Source organism: Rhincodon typus, chromosome 5 (genome assembly GCF_021869965.1).
Source record: "Rhincodon typus isolate 14 chromosome 5, sRhiTyp1.1, whole genome shotgun sequence".
Lineage (NCBI taxonomy): Eukaryota > Metazoa > Chordata > Chondrichthyes > Orectolobiformes > Rhincodontidae > Rhincodon > Rhincodon typus.
In genome coordinates, this window is record NC_063336.1 from 92819997 (window position 1) to 92842242 (window position 22246).

Below are 22246 nucleotides of genomic sequence, written 5' to 3' on the forward strand. Positions count from 1 at the left end.
TACCTCCCCACCTACACTCACCTTTACTGGCTCCATCCCCGCCTCTTTGACCTGTCTGTCTCCTCTCCACCTATCTTCTCCTCTATCCATCTTCTATCCACCTCCCCCCTCTCCCTATTTATTTCAGAACCCCCTTCCCCTCCCCCGAAACGTCAGCCTTCCTGCTCCTATGATGCTGCTTGGCCTGCTGTGTTCATCCAGCTCTATACCTTGTTATCTCTTATAAGCAGGTTAATGTGTTAGTTTACAGAAGCTGATTTGAGATAAGTGCAACTCTCCAATTTCATATTGATTTTTTTAGTGCACTATTCCAGCAGCACTATGTCCTGATTGGCAAGGGCAAGCTATTAAGCCTAACTTGTACCAAAATAATTTTTAAAGTACTCAGTAAAAACAATGTAAGAGAAAATGGACTACTTCTAGTGTGTCAAGCTTACTGAGATTGTAAATTTACTTAAATTTATTTAAATTTATTGTAAAAGTTTCTTCTTCTCAATTAAATTATTGTAAATTTATTTACAACCACTGTTTTTTTTTTGAATGCTTACATCATACCTTTATTGTTAAAGACACATCAAACAACATCATTCCTCCTGCTATACCTGTGCTGTAAGCAAGAATCCCTACACCTTCTACAGTTCTTAACTTTTCCAATACCATCGCGAGTAAAGAGCCTCTTCCTGTTAACAAAATGGTTTTAAATATCGTGCTTCAACAACAAACTATTTCTGTTCATTTGGGTTTGCACTCTGCAACATACGATTCAACCTTTCACTGAGGTTCCTCAACAAAGAAAAATACAGATCACACTCTCTTTTCTCACTGGGTTTTCATCCAGGAGTGTGACAGTGCAGGACATCAGTGTATTCCCTGTTGAAGAACTACACATCAAGACTGGAAAAAATGACATGACAATCATTTCCACAAAAACACAAAGTCTGTCAATCAAAAAGTCACATGAAATGTTAGCCATTATCTCAAGGGAGGCTGAAACACAAAGGGCAGGAAATGATAGTTCAGATGTAGAGAGACAAAATTAGATTGCATCTGCAGCACTGCATTTAATACTACTCTCAGGGAGAATAGATTTGCCTTGGAGATGGGATAGTGCAGGTCTGACAAGGCTTGGAAATTTCACTGATGGAGTCAGGTTTAACTCATACCACCAGGATTATTGGACAGAAGATTGGGCAGCGATCTGATCACAGGTATTTGAAAAGGATAGAGTGGGTATAGAGAAACTACTTCCTCTGTTGTGAGAATCAAGAAAAGAACATGAGCTTAAAATTAAAGCTCAACCAGTCAAGGAAAAAATGAAGAAGAAACTTTTCACAGACCAGATTGTGGGAATCTGGAGCTGTTGACCCAAAAGTTCTGAATGTTGGAATAACACTTCCAAGTTTGAAACCAAGAGATTTTTGTGAGTTAAGGACAAAGGATGGGTATGTATGGGTTTGAGGTTCAGATTACCCTTGAGCTATTTGGATGACAGAACAGACTGGAAAGGCTGTCTGGCCTTTCTCCTGATTCAATGCTAAGTTGGACTATGACGTCACAGGAAAGATGTTGTGGAATTACAGAAGGCATTATGACACAACACTGCAATGTTCATTGATCAAAAATAGTGGGTAGTAGGTTGGAGTTACCTGTAACTTTGTTGCAAGACTGAGGAGTTTAGCTGGTATTGAACATGAGTGCGCTGCAAAAATTTATTGTATCAACTCGGAGCTTATGTTTGATCACGCACTCTGGATTAAAACTGTTAATGTTCACAAAATCTCAAAACAATGAGAAAACTGATTAAAATAGAATTCACCATTAATACTCCCTCCTCCTTTTCCTCCCAGCAACCATCCCATTATGCAGGAGTGAATTGACAGATGGGTTAAAAAGCTAAAGAAATGCTTATAAAGTGACAAGCAACCTTCCACACTGCCAAATCAACAGTGGCTGATATTCAGAAGGAATATGATGATTAACATAATTTAAATGGCTCCCCCTAGTGCAAATGCAAACCTGTTTTAAAATTGGTTGCTGGTGATTAGGTTTGCAGAGATTGGGAAACCAGCAGAGAAAGGGACAAGGCAGCTGCTGGCTCTGCAGACTATGTTACTTTTTGATCACTCCATGTGGACTAGGTATGTTTCCCCAGGCCTTTCAAGAAAGTTTCCCCTCTAGACTGGTGAATTCTCACTGCTCTCAAATGCAGGACCAGTTATCAACTTCCTGTCAGGTCTGATTGCCAGCTTCCCTTTCCACCCTGATTGTTAAATGCCCTCCATCACTGCTGAAGCCAGTAATTGCATGGTTTAATTTTCCCAGCTCTGGGCAATACAGGCTGCAATCTTTAAAACATAGCTTCCAAACCCAAAGGAGAAATGCTTGATCAACATACGATGGACAATGGTCCTTACAGAGACAGGTTACTTGGACAGCCCAGCAAAATGTCATTGAATCATATTGGGTCAGACCCTTACGTCTCCATTTATTCACTCTGTTTTTCTGGTGTGAGATGATCTAGCTGAGCAGCAAACTGTTTTTTGACCCAATATCCACAAGCACAATCCAGGCTGGGAGCCACATCTAACGTACCCTTTGATTAATTCTGGATAGGTCTGCAGCTAGTTGTCATAACCTTTTGGCTAGCTAGGCTGTCAGCAACAAAGTCAACACAGACCAGGGGCATTTCTACCTTGTGTAGCTTAACTAAACACAGGACAGTCTTTATTGGTACCTAGGCATGCAAAAGAGGCAGAGACCAATTGGTGATTGCAATTTAATAAAGCTACAGTTCCCAAGCATCAGGAAAAGAGATATTTCAAGTATTGCAAATTTTGATTGTTCAGCAATTTAAGCTCTAGAATGATACAGAGAGTATTTTCAATTAGCTGGAAAAAGATAACTCCCAAAAGGTTTAGCTTTATTGTAGCCCCTTTAGCACTTTTAACATTAAAACAAGAAATAGTATCTTTTATAACACATTAGCCTGGACAATCATCAAAATCCATGACTGTTTTGTTAAAAAGTGTTAATGGATTTATGAACATTCTTCTGTTTCTGAAAGACACTGTAACTGCTAAAATGTGAGACAGCACATAAATTCCAGACCATAGGGCTTGCAGAAGCAATAAAATTTGTTGAAATTTGTGTGCTGGGCAAAACACACCATTGACACACATTACAGACATTTAGAGTACTGAAAGACTATTTTCATGCTCATTCTGATTTTTTCCCCAGGTGCTGTTCGTGGTGGTTCATCTAACTAAGCAAAGTATTGTTCCTTTCAGGCACATTTCTTAAGCCTCAATCCATCAATCCTCATCAGTCATAGATGTTACACAAAAGTAGATATCAGGCACATCCTTTGTGATTGGAGAAGAAACCTCAATATTTCTTTTTCTACAGTGTACAATTGTCCCACACTATCGAGTAATGAGGGAACTATTGACAAAGCAAGCCAGACACTGAAGGGACACATTCTTGTCTGTGACCTCCCTTAAAATATCACACATTTCTGTTTGTCAACAGCACTTCTCTATCAAACTGGCAGAAGTCCTGGAGGAGTTTTCTCCATGATTCCATCTCATAGTTCTGAGGAAGGGTCACTTAACCTGAAAAGTTAAGTCTGATTTCTCTCCACAGGTGCTGCCAGACCTGCTGAGCTTTATCAGCAACTTCTGTTTGTGCTTCTGATTTCCGGCATCCAGTTCTTTCAGTTTCTATTTCGTAATCAATTTTGTTTGCCACAAGTTTGTCAATGTAACATTTTTAAAAAATAGTTCATTGCAATTGGGTTTTGCTATCTGGGCATTTATTGCTTATCCCTAGTTGTCCTGGAAATGGTGCTGGTGAGCAACCTTCTTGAAGTGATGCAGTCCACTTGCTGTCGGTAGACCCACAATTCCATTAGGGAGGGAATTCTAGGATTTTGACCCAATGACATTGAAAGAATGGTGATACATTTCCAAGTCGGAGTGATGTATGGTTAGGTGTAGAACTTCCAGGTGTTGGGTTTTCCCATGTATTTGCTGACCATGTCTCTCCACATGGTGGTAGTCATGGGTTGGGAAGAAGTTGTTTCAGAAGCCTTGATGAATTTTCAGCATTGCATCTTGTAGGTGGCATACACTGTTGTTGTGGTGAAGGCAGTGAATGTTGGTGAGTCAAGCTTCTTGAGTGTTGTTGGAGCTGCACTCAGCCAGATAATTGGGAAGCATTCCATCACACTCATGACTTGTGCCTTGAGAATGACAAATCCCTGGTCTACTGTTCATTGTCAAACTTCCCAAGCAGTTATGAAGTTGTTTAATCACCACTGCTTCAGAAGAAGCTTTGCAGTGTGAAAATCAGAGAATTCAAATGATTTTAAAAAGATCTCAGTCTCCTTTTTGACATAATTTAAGACAAGCATAGACTTGTTTTTGTAACCATATGGTTGCTAACTCATTAAGTTCAGGAGAAGGTTTTTTTTTGGAAATCCAAGGAGAAAGTAGGGCTGTAAAGTAGTAGTTTGATATTTGAGGAGAATTTTATTCTTCATCTCATTGAACTCGAATAAATATTTACAGAGTCTGCTGAACGATAGAGAATATTAATGTCATTTGAGAAACATCTTATTATGGATTCATCTTGCCCTAAGGCTTCAAGAGAAAGCAAGGCCAGGTGCTTTTGCATGATTTTCTGTGGTAAACTATGCTGAGTCTCGTCATATCACACATTGAGAATGGGTCCCTTACAACAGGTTAATGGGATTCATAACAAACCATTCAGGTTGAGCATAAACCTGCACATTCTTCCAGCATTCAGCAACGGTAATTGGTAAGAGTTCAAGAGAAATTCCTGATTAGCTATGTGTTGGAGCCTCTACTAACATCACCAACAGCTCCAGGCCACAATGTGCATTTAAAAAGTCAAACTCCAAGTGAACTGTAACACACAATCACCATAAAGGATGATACTGAAATATAAATATGATTGCTTGTTATATTGAGTCACATTTTGAACAAAATCTAATACAATATGGCCTTCAATGGAAAGCAGGTATTATAGATAGAATAAAGATAATGCAATGAGAAGGCTTTCATGGTTTCAAAAAGTAATAAAATTTGCATTATGGTTGGCACAAAAGTACTTGAATTTCAATGCAAAAAGAAAAGTTTTGCTGAACAGAGTTGGGCAAAATTTTTATTCAAGGTTACTTGCACATAAAAAGATGTCATACAACGGCATGGTACAAATAGGGGAGTGCAACACAATGGAAGTGCAAACAACCTCTTCCTGATTTATAGAGCAATCAATGTGAACAGTGCATTTTTAGACAGCAGACATCAGTTTTACTCACAATTGCTTTTGATCACAAAGAAGACTCACTAATGTACAACTGCATTCAGAAGCATCTTTTCTACCATCTTTGCTGGTGGTGCTTTGGAATGAAAAGAACACAGCAACAACTGGAGAAACACAATACACCTCCAATCGTACTATAAGTGAAGAGTATTAGAAGTTGCAGAATAAAACAGAAAATGAGTGGAAATGCCCATCAGTTCAGGCACCATCTGATTCCAAGGCCTGTTGGATATTTCCAGCACTTCCTGTTTTTATGTCAGATCTCCAGCATCCACAGAATTTTTTTTGCAGAAGATGTAGATGTCATTCATAAAGCAGACAGCTGTTTATCCTTCTGGAGCCCCCTACAGTTTCGGCTTTACTTCCTGCATTCCTGAAGTGGCTGATGGAGAAAACATAAAGTATGGAGGTGTCCCTTAACTTTATGGTTTATGTAATGGGAGGGTGATTGGTCAAATTTCTGCAAATAAGTCTAATGTTGATGAATTACTGGCATCAGCAATACCACCTTGCAATTACATGCTACCTTAGACACAGTCTAAGTAGTCACAGTATTGAACTCTCCTGCTCACAACAGACATTGCACTATCTCCTCTGAAACTAACACATTCTACTCTCTCAGAGATAGTAGGAACTGCAGATGCTGGACATTCTACTGTCTGCTCTTCACAAAAACTGAGAGGCTGATCCTTCCATTTTTTTGTTAATTTTTTTTGGACTCACTTCTTATTCCTGATCTGTATGTATTTGGGTCAATTTTTTTCTGGTGCTTAGTAACTAATAATGAACTCACCTGTTAATTCAAGAAAGTCTGGTTAAAATGAGCTCCTTCTAAAACATAAACTCATTCAGTCTAAGGGAAAGGTATCGGAAGGGAGGGACTCCTTTTTAGTTAACTGTCTTCCAACCAACTGAGGGAGCAATTGAATAAAGGGGAGCCAGATCATGCCACCTCACATGGGAGCTTAATGTTTTGGTGTGTCCAGTCTGGAACAACAAATTAGTGAACCTCAACTGGTTACTAATCATAAAATTGCTTATCCCAGATGTCAGACAGTGCAAGCTCAGCTTGCAATGAAACTGAGATTCCTGCCCACTGTACTGAAGGCTTAATCTGTCAAAAAGATTTGCACTGTATAGCTGAATTTCCTGGCAACAGCTATAAACAATTTGAATGGGAAATTTAAGGTTGCTTGCTAGTCTTCAGCAAAGTACACCAGTAAGAACAGTTATCCTGTTAAGTCCCTGTTTACTCTATTAGCCTTACATCAGGCAGCAATTACAAGTTGAAAGGACTGCATTAAATATCTCAAGAGACAGTGTTTCAGAAGCTGATCAATATCTGCACCACTTTAAGACTGCGTTGCAGCTCCTGGAAAATTGTAATTATGGATATGGGTATCACTAAATTGTTGCAGTAACACACAATTTAGCTGAATTCACACAAAGTATATAAGTATTGAAGGACTGTGCTGAGCAGTAATCCATCATTCATGCCAAACATGACAGCGCAATCATGCAATAACCCGCTTGATGTGTCCGATGTTGCTGATTAATGTGACAATCCACTATCAAACCATGCAACTCTGCTTCCACCTCCCGTATTTACTATCCGGAGAACATTTTGAGAAAAGCGATCATGGTTTATAACAATAATAAGGAACCTAAAGCATGACAAATGACTTTCACCATAACCCAAAACATACTTTATTATAATACAATAAATGGATCTATGGATATATATATATTCCACACACTTTATTGATTGCCCCACAGCTACAATATTTAATTCAGTCACTATATATTTACAAGTTGCAAACAGAGTGTTCCAGTCCATTATCTGGTCAAATGCACGGTCACTTCTTTTTCACCCTGTCAAAGGTAACAAGCCAAAATGTTACTTTTTGCACATGGAGATCAGAATCTGCTAACAAGGTTTAGAAATCCCAGATAACAAGGTGTAGAGCTGGATGAACACAGCAGGCCAAGCAGCATCATAGGAGCAGGAAGGCTGATGTTTCGAGCCTAGACCCTTCATCAGAAATCCCACTCCTCATTTGGGAGTCTGCTGCACCAATTCTGTATAAAATCTTTTCCAACGAAGGTTAGTGAAATGGGTAAGGGACATGGCTCACATTTCACCACTTTGTTTCTTTTTCTAGAGGTGAGTTGCTTCATGTGCTACATAATTTTATGATTTGTACTTCACAGACATTGTATTAAAATACAGCTGGAGTCCTACCACATTATTTTTAGTTCTTTCATATCAGTTCTCTCATGTGAGTGTCAGTCTGTTGAACTAAACTTTTTATTATATCTTACATATCTGTCCTCGGTGTGGGACTCAAATGCCATTCTTATGCTGATGTATGCATTATCTTTCTTACCCCTTTTAATGGCACAAAAAAGATCTGAGATTACACATAGCAGTTCAGAAATAGACATTTGTATTGAGTATCACATTACTGCAAAATTGATGCATGATCAAGAAGCTGGTGCTGAAAGAGAATTACTGTTGAGGTCCTGCCAACTCAAACCAAGTCCTGATTCGTTCATATGTCAGCACTAATATTTTGCTTAATAATATGCATGTTCGTCAGCTACATAATTGTCCACTCAAATACAGTGCAGGAAAGTGGCACTTTATTCAGTTGCACACATTGAAGAAAAATGCAGAGATCCCTAAACTCCAGCTTTGGACATTAGAATAGCAACTAAACTAGAACATGTGTTTCTGACAGAGGAAGAGATTGACCTGGAAGCAAGTCGGAAACTATTTCTGATACAGCAACTCAGCACATGGATGTCTTAGTAAATATAAAACACATAGCCAATAACTTTTCTCTATACTTGCATATGATTAATCTCATTTGGTCAATATTGTGAGTGACATGATAGCTGATGACTTACAACTACCGTGATATGAGAATTATGCTATTTCCTGGAACATACCAGTAAGACATGGGTCATGTATTACTGAAGATTTCAATTAACTTGCATTACAGCACTTAGTATCTACATTCGTTCATCACTATTACAGGCACATGATATATCTCAGCTGAAGTTAAGCAATTTGGATGTACAGTGGCTCACTTCTGTCAGAATGCCATACTGCAAGAGGACACCAACAGGCAAAAATTGGGACTTTTCTACCATTACTCCATGTGCCATGATGTGGAGATGACATCATGAGGATGCCCCTGAAATGTACATCACAGAGTTGTTGTTAGACACAAAACAACGTGGCTAGGTCATTATGCTTTGGTACAGAAAAATCCCAAGTTCTCACAAGCATCTAAGCTTTTCCATCAGTGAATAGGAAGGAAAATACCAAAGATAATAAATACAAAGGGCAGGCGCAATTAATGAATAATCAGTCCTAATGAGCTACAGAATATCTAATGACTGATTTAATGGAACAGTGTTTTGGCAAAGGAAAATTTTTAAAAATCAACTAAGGCTAATCATGTCACTTATGTCCCAGGCAAACACTCCAAACTAAGAGACAGACCTCTGGCACATTCCATGCACTTGGTTTTTCAGAAGGATCATAGAAATTACAAGATGAGAAATGAGCAATGTTCAACTTCCATGATTCTGTTAGTTGGGGGAAGCCATGAATTGTGTAATCACGGCAATAAATCTCTATCAATTCAACTCAAACAAAGACAATTCCAGCAGTAGACAGTCCAGTCAATCCATAGTCGCTTCATGTGAATCATTCCACACGTTGCTGTCTGTCATGGCTCAAATTATACAGATGTGCCATTGATAAACAGAAAGGTAATGGGGATGTGAAAAAGAGTCAGGTTAAGTTGGCAGCATGGTTACAATGATTCTCTTTGATTCACCTTTTTGATCTCAAAGTATTATTTTCTAAAACAAATCAATCTAATCTGTATTCGAATGATTTGACCCTATATTCAACCACAACATCTTTAGAGAGTCTGTTCCACAGATTAATCAATCATTCACTGATGTTTTCACAGACTGGCTTTGAATTTATGCACAGGCCTTATCCTTCTAGTTCTCGAGTAAGTGAATCAGTTGGTTATGGTCTATCTTACCTTGGACTCTTTAGAATTCTGAAAGAAGCAAATCTTTCATCTCTCAACCTTCACTTTTCTAATAGTGCCTACTTTAAGTCATTACTCCTCATAATCCATACCCTACACCCAATCAATTATTCTGTCTTCTTGTATTTCCTTTCAACAGCTGCAGTCTATTTCTTTACTATGATGACCATACCTCTATATAGAATACTGAGGGTGTAACTTAGCGCCCACCCAGGAGTGGATTTGGATGTGTGCATATTATCAGGGAGCAGAGTACAAGGTGGAGAGCCCATCAAATTTTTGACTCCCCTGATTAAGTCAGGGTGGGAGGTTCAGAGTGAACCTTCTCAATCCCAGGCCAACTGAAGCTCTTAACTGCCTAGTTAAGGGTCACTTAAGGGCTTCATCCTACAAATGGGGAAAGGGATTGATGGGGAAGGGTCACTCGACCCAAAACACTAAGTCTGATTTCTGTCCACGCATGCCGCTAGACCTGCTGATCTTTTCTAGCACTTGCTGTTTTTGTTTAAGGGATTGATGGTAGTGTCATATCCTCCTGAATCCAGAATCCTTCTGACCAAGCACACTGAGCCCAACACATGTTCCTTTCCCTGGCAGCAAGGGAAACTCCCATTATAAAAGCACCCCTGCCCCGTCAACCGAGAAACATCCTCCGCAACAGGGCCTGCACCCCATTCATCACTTTTCCAATCCTTCAGCAATGCTCTGGCCCAGGGCACCTGCAGTTTGAATAATGATCACTGCTCTCTATTGTAACAGAGTTATAGACTGCTGCTGTACATCTGGTTGAAGCTCGTGGTGATGGGTTCTCTACCTTCATAAGCCTGGGATCCCCAAGGGCAGGTAACTGTTCACCTGAGGGCTATTTAATTTTGTTGGGGCTCCTGCATAAGGACTGTCACTTGCTTTCCAATGCAGGTTATTGCGGCAGATTAAATTTATTATCAATTATAATTTCCAGATCATATTTGTTTTTGATGCATATTATTTTGTTTATAATTACGACATGATTCCTCCCTATAATATTTACCTTCATTGAATTTCATCTGACATCTGTTGACCCAATTTTGAAGTGTATTCATATCTTTATGTATCTTGCAGAGGTCATCTTTGTGGTCTACCAAGTTCATTTGTGGGAGGAGTCCCAGTATAGACCCCAAGCTGATGAAGATCCATATATCAATATAACAAATGCAAACAATTTCCACAGATTCTGTCCTTTTTTAGTACCAGCCTTTTCCAGTGGAGTTATATCCAAGGCCTTGCTATGAAATCCAGGGTTAGAATACTCATTGCTTTACCTCTATTAAGCTGTTTGACACAATCTCAAAGAGAAGCAATAAACTACTTTGGCAACATCACAGTTTCTTTAACCAATACTGACTTCTTAAAAAATGATTTTATTTCTATTCAGATGCTCCTTAAACTTATCAGTATGATGCATTCCTGTACCTATGTTCAAAATGGGTCCTAATTCACTGGTTTCACGAGCTATGGTTGCTTCCTTAGTGAAAATAGGAGGCAATTCTGCCTTACTCCAATCCCTAGCATTCTCATGGCTGTCTGCAATATTTATCCAAGGATAATAATAGAGAAACTCAATGTAATTTACTAAATGACAATAATGACAGTATTTTAAAAGTAATTTATTGGCAATAGAGTGCTTTGAGATGAACGATGTAATATATTTTCAGTTTGTAAAATGTGTCCATGGGATGTCGCTGCCATTGGATCAGCCAGCGTTTATTGCCCATCACTAAGTGCCCTGGAGAAGGTGGTGATGAGTTGCCTTCTTGAACAACTGGGCATTAGAGATACCAGTGCTGTTACGAAGGGACTGATAAGATTTTGACCCAACTCAATGATGGAATGGTAATACAGTTCCAAGTCAGGATGGTATGCAACTTGTTGGAGAACTTGTAGCTTGCCACAGAATTCCTAGTTTCTAGCCTCCTCACATAACTACTGCATTTATATGGCTGATCCAGTTTAGCTTTTAGTCAATCGCAACTTCCAGGATGTTGATAGAGGGGATTCAGCGATGGTAAGACCATTGAAGGGGGGAAAAGTTAGATTTTCTCTTGTTGCAAGATCAACTGATGCTTTAGAAAAATTCTCAATCTAATCTCAAGGTGCTGATAAAAATTATAAATAGTTCAAGCATTTTCCTTGTGTCTTAAGGTGTCATCTGACCCCTTTGCTGAGATTACTGCCTTGTAATCATTCCCAGGCGTTCATTATTCTTTAATCACGCACACACAAACTGGACGGATTGCAGAAGAATCACAATAAAAAGTAATTTTTGTTAATAATGATTGCATTCTTAATGTTAATGTTGTAAGTTGAACCAGCATAAAAAAATCATTAACTATTCAATTATTGGCAATTTATGATCTACTTATGCACAGTTCCACAATTGCTGTTCTTTCCACTCAACTGGGACAATTTTTAGTTTGCGTAATTATGCATGACATACTGAAAGTGAACAACAGCTTTTTCTTCCACCACCCTTAAAATTAGGAGGCACGTAAATCGGGTTGGCAATTCACTATTACTTGTTTTCTATGTATTACACTGCTCCTGTGGTGTTGGACATAAAACCATCTAAACATTACCAGTTGGTGCAGTCTGTACAAGCATTGTGGTGCATCATCATTAGGTACATTCTTCCTTCTCTCAACCACATATTTTCACAGGAAAGGCAAAATGAAATAAGAGAAAAGCCTCGGACCGATAATTGAGGGAAACAGAGGTTGGGAAATTCCTCATAAACCTCTCACTTCCCTCCCCCAGGAACTTGAACCCAGAAATTGTATCGATCATTCACATATTCACAGCCTTCACGTATTTGCATTATCCTCTATTACACTTTATTTCCGCACTCAAACCCCTGTTTCAGATATCCACAAGAATGTCTAGAATAAGGGGCACAACCTAAACATCAGAGTTAGGCCACTGAGGGGTAATGTCAGCTCTTTTACAATTCCTAACTTCTCACTTACAATCTTTGAATTACTTCAATCTATTTTCCTTCACCCCTATCCTTCTCCCATTGAACTCCACTCACTTCACTTTTTGTCCACACACAGATTCCTGGTGGTACCACAACAGCCACATCTTGCCAATTGGAGTACATATCCATTAACACCTACTCTCCATCACCAAACTCCGAATCAATTCCTTACTCAAGTGAAAAGGATCTGTAACCCATATCAAAAGTACAAGATTTTTACATGGAGCTTTCACAGTTTCTCAAAGCAAATCCATGATCACTTTATGCATTTCATGAGGGTCTGCCGCATGAAATGGATCCATGTCTAACAGGGAACTGCAAACGAATCGGGGTTCCAAGAAGCTGCAAAGCCTGGAACTTCTCAACAGTCCCATGCCAACTGAAATGCATTGTCCAACGCAACTACTGATCTAAGGTACAGGAGGTTCAACCAACGTAAATGAAATCAGGCATGAGTTTCATTTTTATTCATGCAGGCCCGTGCAAATCAAATAATGATCCTTTTGCTGAATGTATGATGGAAAATACAGCTGATTTCACTCAAGAGGATAGTGTGATTTCTTTTTCATGAAGACCAATCATTTATGACTTACATTTATATTGAATATTGTTGAAATTACACATATTAAGGAGCTACCTTCCTCAGATTATCCTTTACATTATTGAAATGTGACTTAATTCTTAGTCACAATCCTTGATCTTTGTCTTTTTTTTATTTTTCTGGATGTTTGATGCTATTGTTGGATCAAGAATTTTTTTCACTTTTCACATATGTCAGGATTAAACACTTTGAGGTCAAGCAATTCATGGGCTTGATGTGGTCCAAAAACTCCTTTACATTGTATCTATTAAGACCAATGAGTGAACAGCACAGGCTTCTACCTGTCTAGGGTTTACGACTTTTCACAACATGCTACGGCTTAGCCAATCTGGGAGCTGTGACATATTTGCAACTCACTTAAATATAAATTGCAGAAGCTCTGGGGTCATATTCATGTGAACCTGATTTTTGACTTATACAGCCAACCTGGAAAAGAAGCATGCTTTCTGTTTTCTAGGTTAGATTCAAACACGGGTTCCTGGACAAAACAGCAAGCAATTAAAACAGAATGTGACAAAATCCCTGCGCTGAATCTTGCCATATTTGGCAAAGTGTCAGTCTCAGTGAGTTTCACAGAGGGTTTATCTCCGTGATGACTCGTGAGTTTTCTTGCACCATCTTCCCAAACTTGCCTCATCAACTGCTAACATTCTCATGTTGGTCCAATGCTACCCTAATTCTACCACTCACCAGAGCCAGAAGAACTTGTTACTTCACAGATATCCAGAAATCCCTGGTGCTGGTGCCATCTTTAAGACAGCATCCGATCAAGTGCACTCAGTCTGGGCTTGCCCTGCACAGACTCTGATATTTATCCTGGACATGGGAGACAATAGAAAATTGGTTATCTTGCTTTGCAGACATGGATATGGAGGTCCTGGTCGATTTGACAGTGCAGAGGATAGACATCATCTCCCCACTGGACTATCAGGCGAGACAATTACTTTGGGAAATGGCAGTATGACCTGAAGTTGCCTCTCATGTCAGTAGTTTCAGTGATCCAGAGGAATACTGAGCATTCTAGGAAGAAGGTCAGTGACCTTGCGCATTCTTCCAGTCTAAGTGCCACCATCTGCTTTCTGCTGGAGCTGGAGCTGGATGAACTTCGGATCATTCGGGAGGCTGAGGGGGTAATTGAGAGGAGTTACGGGGAGGTAGTCACACCTCAGGTACAGGAAAAAAGTAGATGGGTTACAGTCAGGGGATGGAAAGGGAACAGGCAGACAGCGCAGGGATCCCCTGTGGCCATTCCCCTCAAAAACAAGTATACCGTTTTGGATACTGCTGGGGGGGACGACTTACCGGGGTAAGCCATGGGGTACAGGTCTCTGGCACAGAGTCTGTCCCTGTTGCTCAGAAGGGAAGGGGGGAGAGGAGGAGAGCATTAGTCATTGGGGACTCCATAGTTAGGGGGACAGATAGGAGATTCTGTGGGAACGAGAGAGACTCGCGGTTGGTGTGTTGCCTCCCAGGTGCCAGGGTCCGTGATGTCTCGGATCGTGTTTTCGGGATCCTCAAGGGGGAGGGGGAGCAGCCCCAAGTCGTGGTCCACATAGGCACCAACGACATAGGTAGGAAAAGGGATGGGGATGTAAGGCAGAAATTCAAGGAGCTAGGGTGGAAGCTTAGAGCTAGAACAAACAGAGTTGTTATCTCTGGTTTGTTACCCGTGCCACGTGCTAGCGAGGCGAGGAATAGGGAGGGAGAGCAGTTGAACACGTGGCTACAGGGATGGTGCAGGAGGGAGGGATTCAGATACCTGGATAATTGGGGCTCATTCTGGGGTAGGTGGGACCTCTACAAACGGGATGGTCGACACCTGAACCAGAGGGGTACCAATATCCTTGGGGGGAAATTTGCTAATGCTCTTCGGGAGGGTTTAAACTAATTCAACAGGGGGGTGGGAACCTGAATTGTAGCTCCAGTGTACAGGAGGTTGAGAGTAGTGAGGTCATAAATAAGGTTTCAAGGTCGCAGGAGTGTACCGGCAGGCAGGAAGGTGGTTTGAAGTGTGTCTACTTCAATGCCAGGAGCATCCGGAATAAAGTGGGTGAACTTGCAGCATGAGTTGGTACCTGGGACTTCGATGTTGTGGCCATTTCGGAGACATGGATAGAGCAGGGAGAGGAATGGTTGTTGCAGGTTCCGGGGTTTAGATGTTTCAGTAAGATCAGGGAAGGTGGTAAAAGAGGGGGAGGTGTGGCATTGTTAGTGAAGGACAGTATTACGGTGGCAGAAAGGACATTTGATGACAACTCGTCTACTGAGGTAGTATGGGCTGAGGTTAGAACCAGGAAAGGAGAGGTCACCCTGTTGGGAGTTTTTTATAGGCCTCCGAAAAGTTCCAGAGATGTAGAGGAAAAGATTGCAAAGATGATTCTGGATAGGAGAGAAAATAACAGGGTAGTTGTTATGGGGGACTTTAACTTTCCAAATATTGACTGGAAACGCTATAGTTCGAGTACTTCAGATGGGTCAGTTTTTGTCCAATGTGTGCAGGAGGGTTTCCTGACACAGTATGTGGATAGGCCAACAAGAGGCGAGGCCACATTGGATTTGGTACTGGGTAATGAACCAGGCCAGGTGTTAGATTTGGAGGTAGGAGAGCACTTTGGTGATAGTGACCACAATTCGGTTACGTTTACTTTAGCGATGGAAAGGGATAGGTATATACCGCAGGGCAAGAGTTATAGCTGGGGGAAAGGCAATTATGAGGCAATTAGGCAAGATTTAGGATGCACAGGATGGAGAAGGAAACTGCAGGGGCTGGGCACAATTGAAATGTGGAGCTTGTTCAAGGAACAGCTACTGTGTGTCCTTGAGAAGTATGTACCTGTCAGGCAGGGAGGAAGTGGTCGAGCGAGGGAACCGTGGTTTACTAAAGAAGTTGAATCTCTTGTCAAGAGGAAGAAGGAGGCTTATGTAGAGATGAGGCGTGAAGGCTCAGTTAGGGCACTTGAGAGTTACAAGTTAGCCAGGAAGGACCTAAAGAGAGAGCTAAGAAGAGCCAGGAGGGGACATGAGAAGTCTTTAGCAGGTAGGATCAAGGAAAACCCTAAAACTTTCTATAGGTATGTCAGGAATAAAAGAATGACGAGAGTAAGATTGGGGCCGGTCAAGGACAGTAGTGGGAAGTTGCGCTGGAGTCCGAAGAGATAGGAGAGGTGCTAAATGAATATTTTTCGTCAGTATTCACACAGGAAAAAGACAATGTAGTCGAGGAGAATACTGAGATACAGTCTATTAGACTAGATGAGATTGAGGTTCATAAGGAGGAGGTGTTAGCAATTCTGGAAGGTCTGAAAATAGATAAGTCCCCTGGGCTGGATGGGATTTATCCTAGGATTCTCTGGGAAGCTGGAGAGGAGACTGCAGAGCCTTTGGCTTTGATCTTTATGTCGTCATTATCTTCAGGAATAGTGCCAGAAGACTGGAGACTAGCAAATGTTGTCCCCTTGTTCAAGAAGGGGAGTAGAGACAACCCTGGTAATTATAGACCAGTGAGCCTTACTTCGGTTGTGGGTAAAGTGTTGGAAAGGATTATAAGAGATAGGATTTATAATCATCTAGAAAGGAATAATTTGATTAGGGATAGTCAACACGGTTTTGTGAAGGGTAGGTCGTGCCTCACAAACCTTATTGAGTTCTTCGAGAAGGTGACCAAACAGGTGGATGAGGGTAAAGCGGTTGATGTGGTGTATTTAGATTTCAGTAAAGCGTTTGATGAGGTTCCCCATGGTAGGCTATTGCAGAAAATACGGAGGCATGGGATTGAGGGTGATTTAGCGGTTTGGATCAGAAATTGGCTAGCTGTAAGAAGACAGAGGGTGGTGGTTGATGGGAAATGTTCATCCTGGAGTTCAGTTACTAGTGGTGTACCTCAAGGATCTGTTTTGGGGCCACTGCTGTTTGTCATTTTTATAAATGACCTGGATGAGGGTGTAGAAGGATGGGTTAGTAAATTTGCGGATGACACCAAAGTTGGTGGAGTTGTGGATAGTGCGGAAGGATGTTGTAGGTTACAGAGGGACATAGATAAGCTGCAGAGCTGGGCTGAGAGGTGGCAAATGGAGTTTAATGCGGAAAAGTGTGAGGTTATTCACTTTGGAAGGAGTAACAAGAATACAGAGTACTGGGCGAATGGTAAGATTCTTGGTAGTGTGGATGAGCAGAAAGATCTCGGTGTCCATGTGCATAGATCACTAAAAGTTGCCACCCAGGTTGATAGCGTTGTTAAGAAGGCGTACAGTATGTTAGGTTTTATTGGTAGAGGGATTGAGTTTCGGAGCCATGAGGTCATGTTGCAGCTGTACAAAACTCTGGTGCGGCCGCACTTGGAGTATTGCGTACAGTTCTGGTCACCGCATTATAGGAAGGATGTGGAAGCATTGGAAAGGGTGCAGAGGAGATTTACCAGGATGTTGCCTGGTATGGAGGGAAGGTCTTATGAGGAAAGGCTGAGGGTTTTGAGGCTGTTTTCGTTAGAAAGAAGAAGGTTAAGAGGTGACTTGATAGAGACATACAAGATCATCAGAGGATTAGATAGGGTGGACAGTGGGAGCCTTTTTCCTCGGATGGTGATGGCTAGCTTTAAATTGAGGGGTGATAGATATAGGACAGATGTCAGAGGTAGGTTCTTTACTCAGAGAGTAGTAAGGGCGTGGAATGCCCTGCCTGCAAAAATAGTAGACTCGCCCACTTTAAGGGCATTTAAATGGTCAATGGATAAACATATGGATGATAATGGAATAGTTTAGGTTAGATGGGCTTCAGATTGGTTTCACAGGTCGGCGCAACATCGAGGGCCAAAGGGCCTGTACTGCGCTGTAATGTTCTATGTTCTATGTTCTATGCTCCCTCACACTCACTATCTGTCTGCTGCTGCACCCAACGACCACCAACACCAACACTCTCACTATTACACACAGCTTCCTCTCTCACCCTCCGCAAACCTCCACATCTACATGCCCTCTGTGCCAGTACGCCTCACCATCTTTCTCCTATCTGTGCCAACTATTTCAACTCTGCCAGGCAATTTATCTCCCTTAATAATTCCCTTTCTCTCATTCCAGAAGAGAAAAGCAAACATACCAAGCAGAAAGAGTCAAGATAGGTATTGGTCTTCCTAATATTTGGCTCCTTTCCTCTTACAAGGAGCGGATCCTGACTCTGACTGCCCTGACCTGCTGACTGCATGTGTCAACCCCCTGAACCAGTATCAGAGGCTGCCCTTTACTAAGTGTGCCTGAACACACTTGTTGAAGGGTGTTCTCCTTGACTAGACTGAAGACTAGTCTGCCAAAGATGACTAGCTTCCTTGCATTGTGTCTGTGCCAAAAGATAAGTCAAGACAGAAGTAAAGAGAGCCTGGTCACTCTGGCTGAGGGGACAAAGTGTAAAATGGAAAGGCAGGGATGTTATGAGCCTCCTGATAGGCTAAAGGTGAGAGAGGGCTGAGAGAACAGGTGAGCTGCCCTAAAATGCAGCCTGCACTGGGTACCTGTTCCTGCACATACAACGTCCTTGCAGCAGCATTCCAATGATTGCCAGTGTCCTCCGAGGTGTAGTACTGTAGTGCAGAAGCATACTGTAAGTGCAGTGGGGTTGTGCCATGATGATATGGGCATGCTGGCACATCGGATGTGAGCATCTGTGGGTGAGGGATGTATGTGGTCACTCCAATGGCGTGTGCTCTGAAATGTTGTTGCCGAGTGCAGAGGAGCAAGTAGTGAGCTGAAGTCACCAGGTACTCGCTCTGATTTCCACATTGGCAGTTATCAACATTTCGTTTCCTCGCGGCAAGTCATAGGATAGGGAGCTGCGTCTTAATCTGGGGAGATTTACAGTTCCTTGTTAAAAGGTATCTCTCACCACATGCCAACATGAATTTCGTCCTGATGCCTGGAACTCTGAAATTTGAAACTATCTTCTCCTGTCTATGATTCTCCAAGATTCCTTCCCATAGCTCACATCATTTAAGGCCCTCAAGGATTTACCCCTATACTTCTTCTTTCTTGCTCAGGGATTAAAAGAGCATTTGTTTACAAGACCACCAGCAAAAAACAATATCGCAATGCATTCCAATACCTCAATTTATTCCCTGCGCTGGGCTTCCACATGAAGGTAATTGATGGTACAAATGACCTCCAATAAAGTAATCACAGGAAATTCCCCTTTTAGTTTGACCTGTGCTGGAGGAGCAATTATCTAATTCTGCTGCTTCTGACAGTTCAATAATCCATAAATTCCAAGTCTTCTGATAGAAGTTGATTTGTAAGCATCACTTAACTTGATCTAACAAAGTGAACGTTTTAATAAATTAGTTATTACACTCCCACTTAATGTATAAAATTCTTAATCTATTTGTGACCAGGAACAACTATTTTCTGACTCCTATAAATCACAATTAATGGTCAAATTTATGGAGAGAAGCCACAGCAATCTTCACGGTAATGTAAAGTATGTTTATGGGAACATAATATTTAAATGTACATGCCAGATTTACACCAATATAAATGTCAAAGAAAAGGGACTGTAATGTCAGTGTTATGATAGTCTTAATAAATGATGCTCTTGCAGAGGTATAAATCATCTCCACTTGAGTGAGTTCTGTGGCACTTCATTACAACATTTGGTGATTGTGATAGCGAATGGTGGTTTCAGTAAAAGCTATCCTTCAGATAGCAGGCTCATTGTACACTGTCCAGCTATGTATCAGAAGTAATAAAATGCCTAAGGGTTTATAATAAAATAAGGACGAATGGTGGCTGATTCAACCTATCACTAGTCGCAGCTGAGCTATGAAAACAAGCAGTTATCAAGGTTCTGCAACAGGTACTCTTCAAAACTGTAAAATCCCAGCATTCTGCTTAAAATATGGACACAGCAAGACAATGGGGTGTCATAAAAGAACCGTTTGGCAGCAAATGCAAATTGAAATGAGAGCTACTTTCCCATTGATCAATACTTGCAATCTCTTTTGATAGTTTTTCTGTACTCTGGATGAAATAAGGTAAACTGCCACATTTAGCACAGAGCTGTAATCTTCTTGTGCTGGAGGGCAGGACGAGGAAGTAGGATTATCAACAGTAAAAGTAGGGAAAAACTAATACCAGGAGATTGCGTTTTAACTACAGTGGGAAACATGCAATCTTGCTTGTTGACAAAGCAGAAGCTGGCTAATGCACAAATTTGTTTATGGTCCACAAGAACCTATTTCACTCTTCTCCATGTAAAACTATCAGCATTTACTTCTGTTGTTTTTTCTTCGGGTATTTAGTGAGCAACCATTTAACTAACCTGTGCATTTGACAATTCTTATTGCTGTACTGCAAGTTCAACATTGTAACCATTCCCTGTGTAAAAATGTTTCTCCCAAATTCTTTATTTGAGCTATTATGACTATTTGTAATATTCATGACCTATAGTTTTAGACTATCCTATTAGGCAGTTGGAATCATGCGTAGAATTTTTATGGACAAATAAATCTAACTCTGAGTGCGTGTCTGCTCACAACACCAAAGGACCTTCCGAGTCCAAGCAAATTGAGAACCGCGTTACCTTCGTTCGAAACCTGGTATGTAGTGTGGGGAAGAACGCATAGCGTTTTAGTTGGTGCAGACCTTCTTGCAAGATCTTGGAAGGCTGACAAGCAAATCCCAGTTTTGCAAACACAGCTTGAAAACAACTGCTCAAGTAAAATTGCCAATTAACACTTGTATAAAAGTTGCAAATGTGCACACTCGGTTGCTGCAGTTGTTGCTCCAAGTACCTACAATTCCACCCCATTAAAACAAGAAAAGTGCAGACCATAATAGCAGACTTAGCACATTGGAGATTGAGATTTCAGTATCTGAAAGCATCCTATATCATAACACAGACAGCTGCATTTAAAAGTACCTCAACTGTTATAAAGAGCCTTCAGCTTTGAGCTTTCCAGAGGTTGAAACATGGTATATAAATCCAAGATTTCTTTGCTTTTATTTTAAGCTAACAACCTTCAACAAGACTGAAGAATTGGTCCTTCTGAAAAAGGCCAGTGATGGAGGATCTTTAGCAGGGCTGTGAAGCTATTATTCCGTAAATTGGTTGAATAAATCCTACAGGCTTTTGCACATTACTCTGTGCTTTATATGTTGCTATACCAAACGCATGTAGATTAAAAGCAATTTATCACATCTATTGGTGAAGCTGCTGTGTTAATGATGTAACTCTGTTGGGAGTGTACCACGCAGAAAAAATACAGCTCCTGATCGATTCCTGCAAAGAGAATAACTGGCTGGCAATCGATGGTGCCTCCACAATGCATTTCACAGGAATCCCCTTGAGTGACATCATTAGAGATTGACCATGTTCAATTGGATGAAACGTTGCTCTGTACAGCAGTCTTTGAACTACGATTTATTCAATGGTAGAAAAGCTTTACAGATGGAACTCTGTAGGACCCAATAGAATAGGGAATGCCTTCTTCAGATTGACAATCCTTTTAATTCCATGTGGTGTAGGACAGGGAAGGTGATCAAATATTTTTGCAGTACATGTAACAATACGAATTACATCTTTAAGCATAACTCCTGAAATCTATTATCCTGTATTGCTCTAGCAAAGAGCAAAGTTTTCAAGATAATTTATGAAGGAGTCATTAATTATTTACTTTCTTGCTGGAGTTCTCAACTGAGTATCAAGAGCCCTGTATGTGACCATGAATAGGTTTCAAGGAATCATTGTTGCTTCTCCCTGACTTTACCCAACCCCATCAATCTAACTGCCAGGTAGACCCAGGTCTTACAGTAAGCACTACACCAATGAAGTGACCTGTCCTGATATCACCTGATTCTCTCATGAGCCAGCAAGTCAGTTACCAAGTTCAAATTAAAACAAAATTATTCACAATTTCTTCAGTGCAGTTTTTATTATTTGGATAACATGTCACTTTATGACTGTGATGTTTGAACATTTTTTTAACTGTCTCACCCAACATTCTTCACCTCAAATGGCTGTGAGTGGTGTGGGCTGATCATTCATTGGGATTTTTAATGTGTGAGGGTATCAAGGTTTGAACAAAGAGAGGTCTCCAGGTACCGGAGAATGTGAGGGCTTAGAGTAAAGGAGACATTAAAAGCTTCAGGTATTGGAGACAGACATTATTTTATGCGCAAATGCTCTAATCAATGCAATAAAGCTTCATCAATTTCACTGATATTGTTAGTC

At 40.8% G+C, this 22246-nt stretch overlaps 1 protein-coding gene across 1 annotated transcript in view; it reads right to left on the reverse strand.

The window, feature by feature from the left end:
• Positions 1-22246, reverse strand: part of LOC109928798 (CUB and sushi domain-containing protein 1-like) — a 2165117-nt gene that overhangs the window by 1310187 nt on the left and 832684 nt on the right. The gene's annotated exons all lie outside the window — the stretch shown is intronic.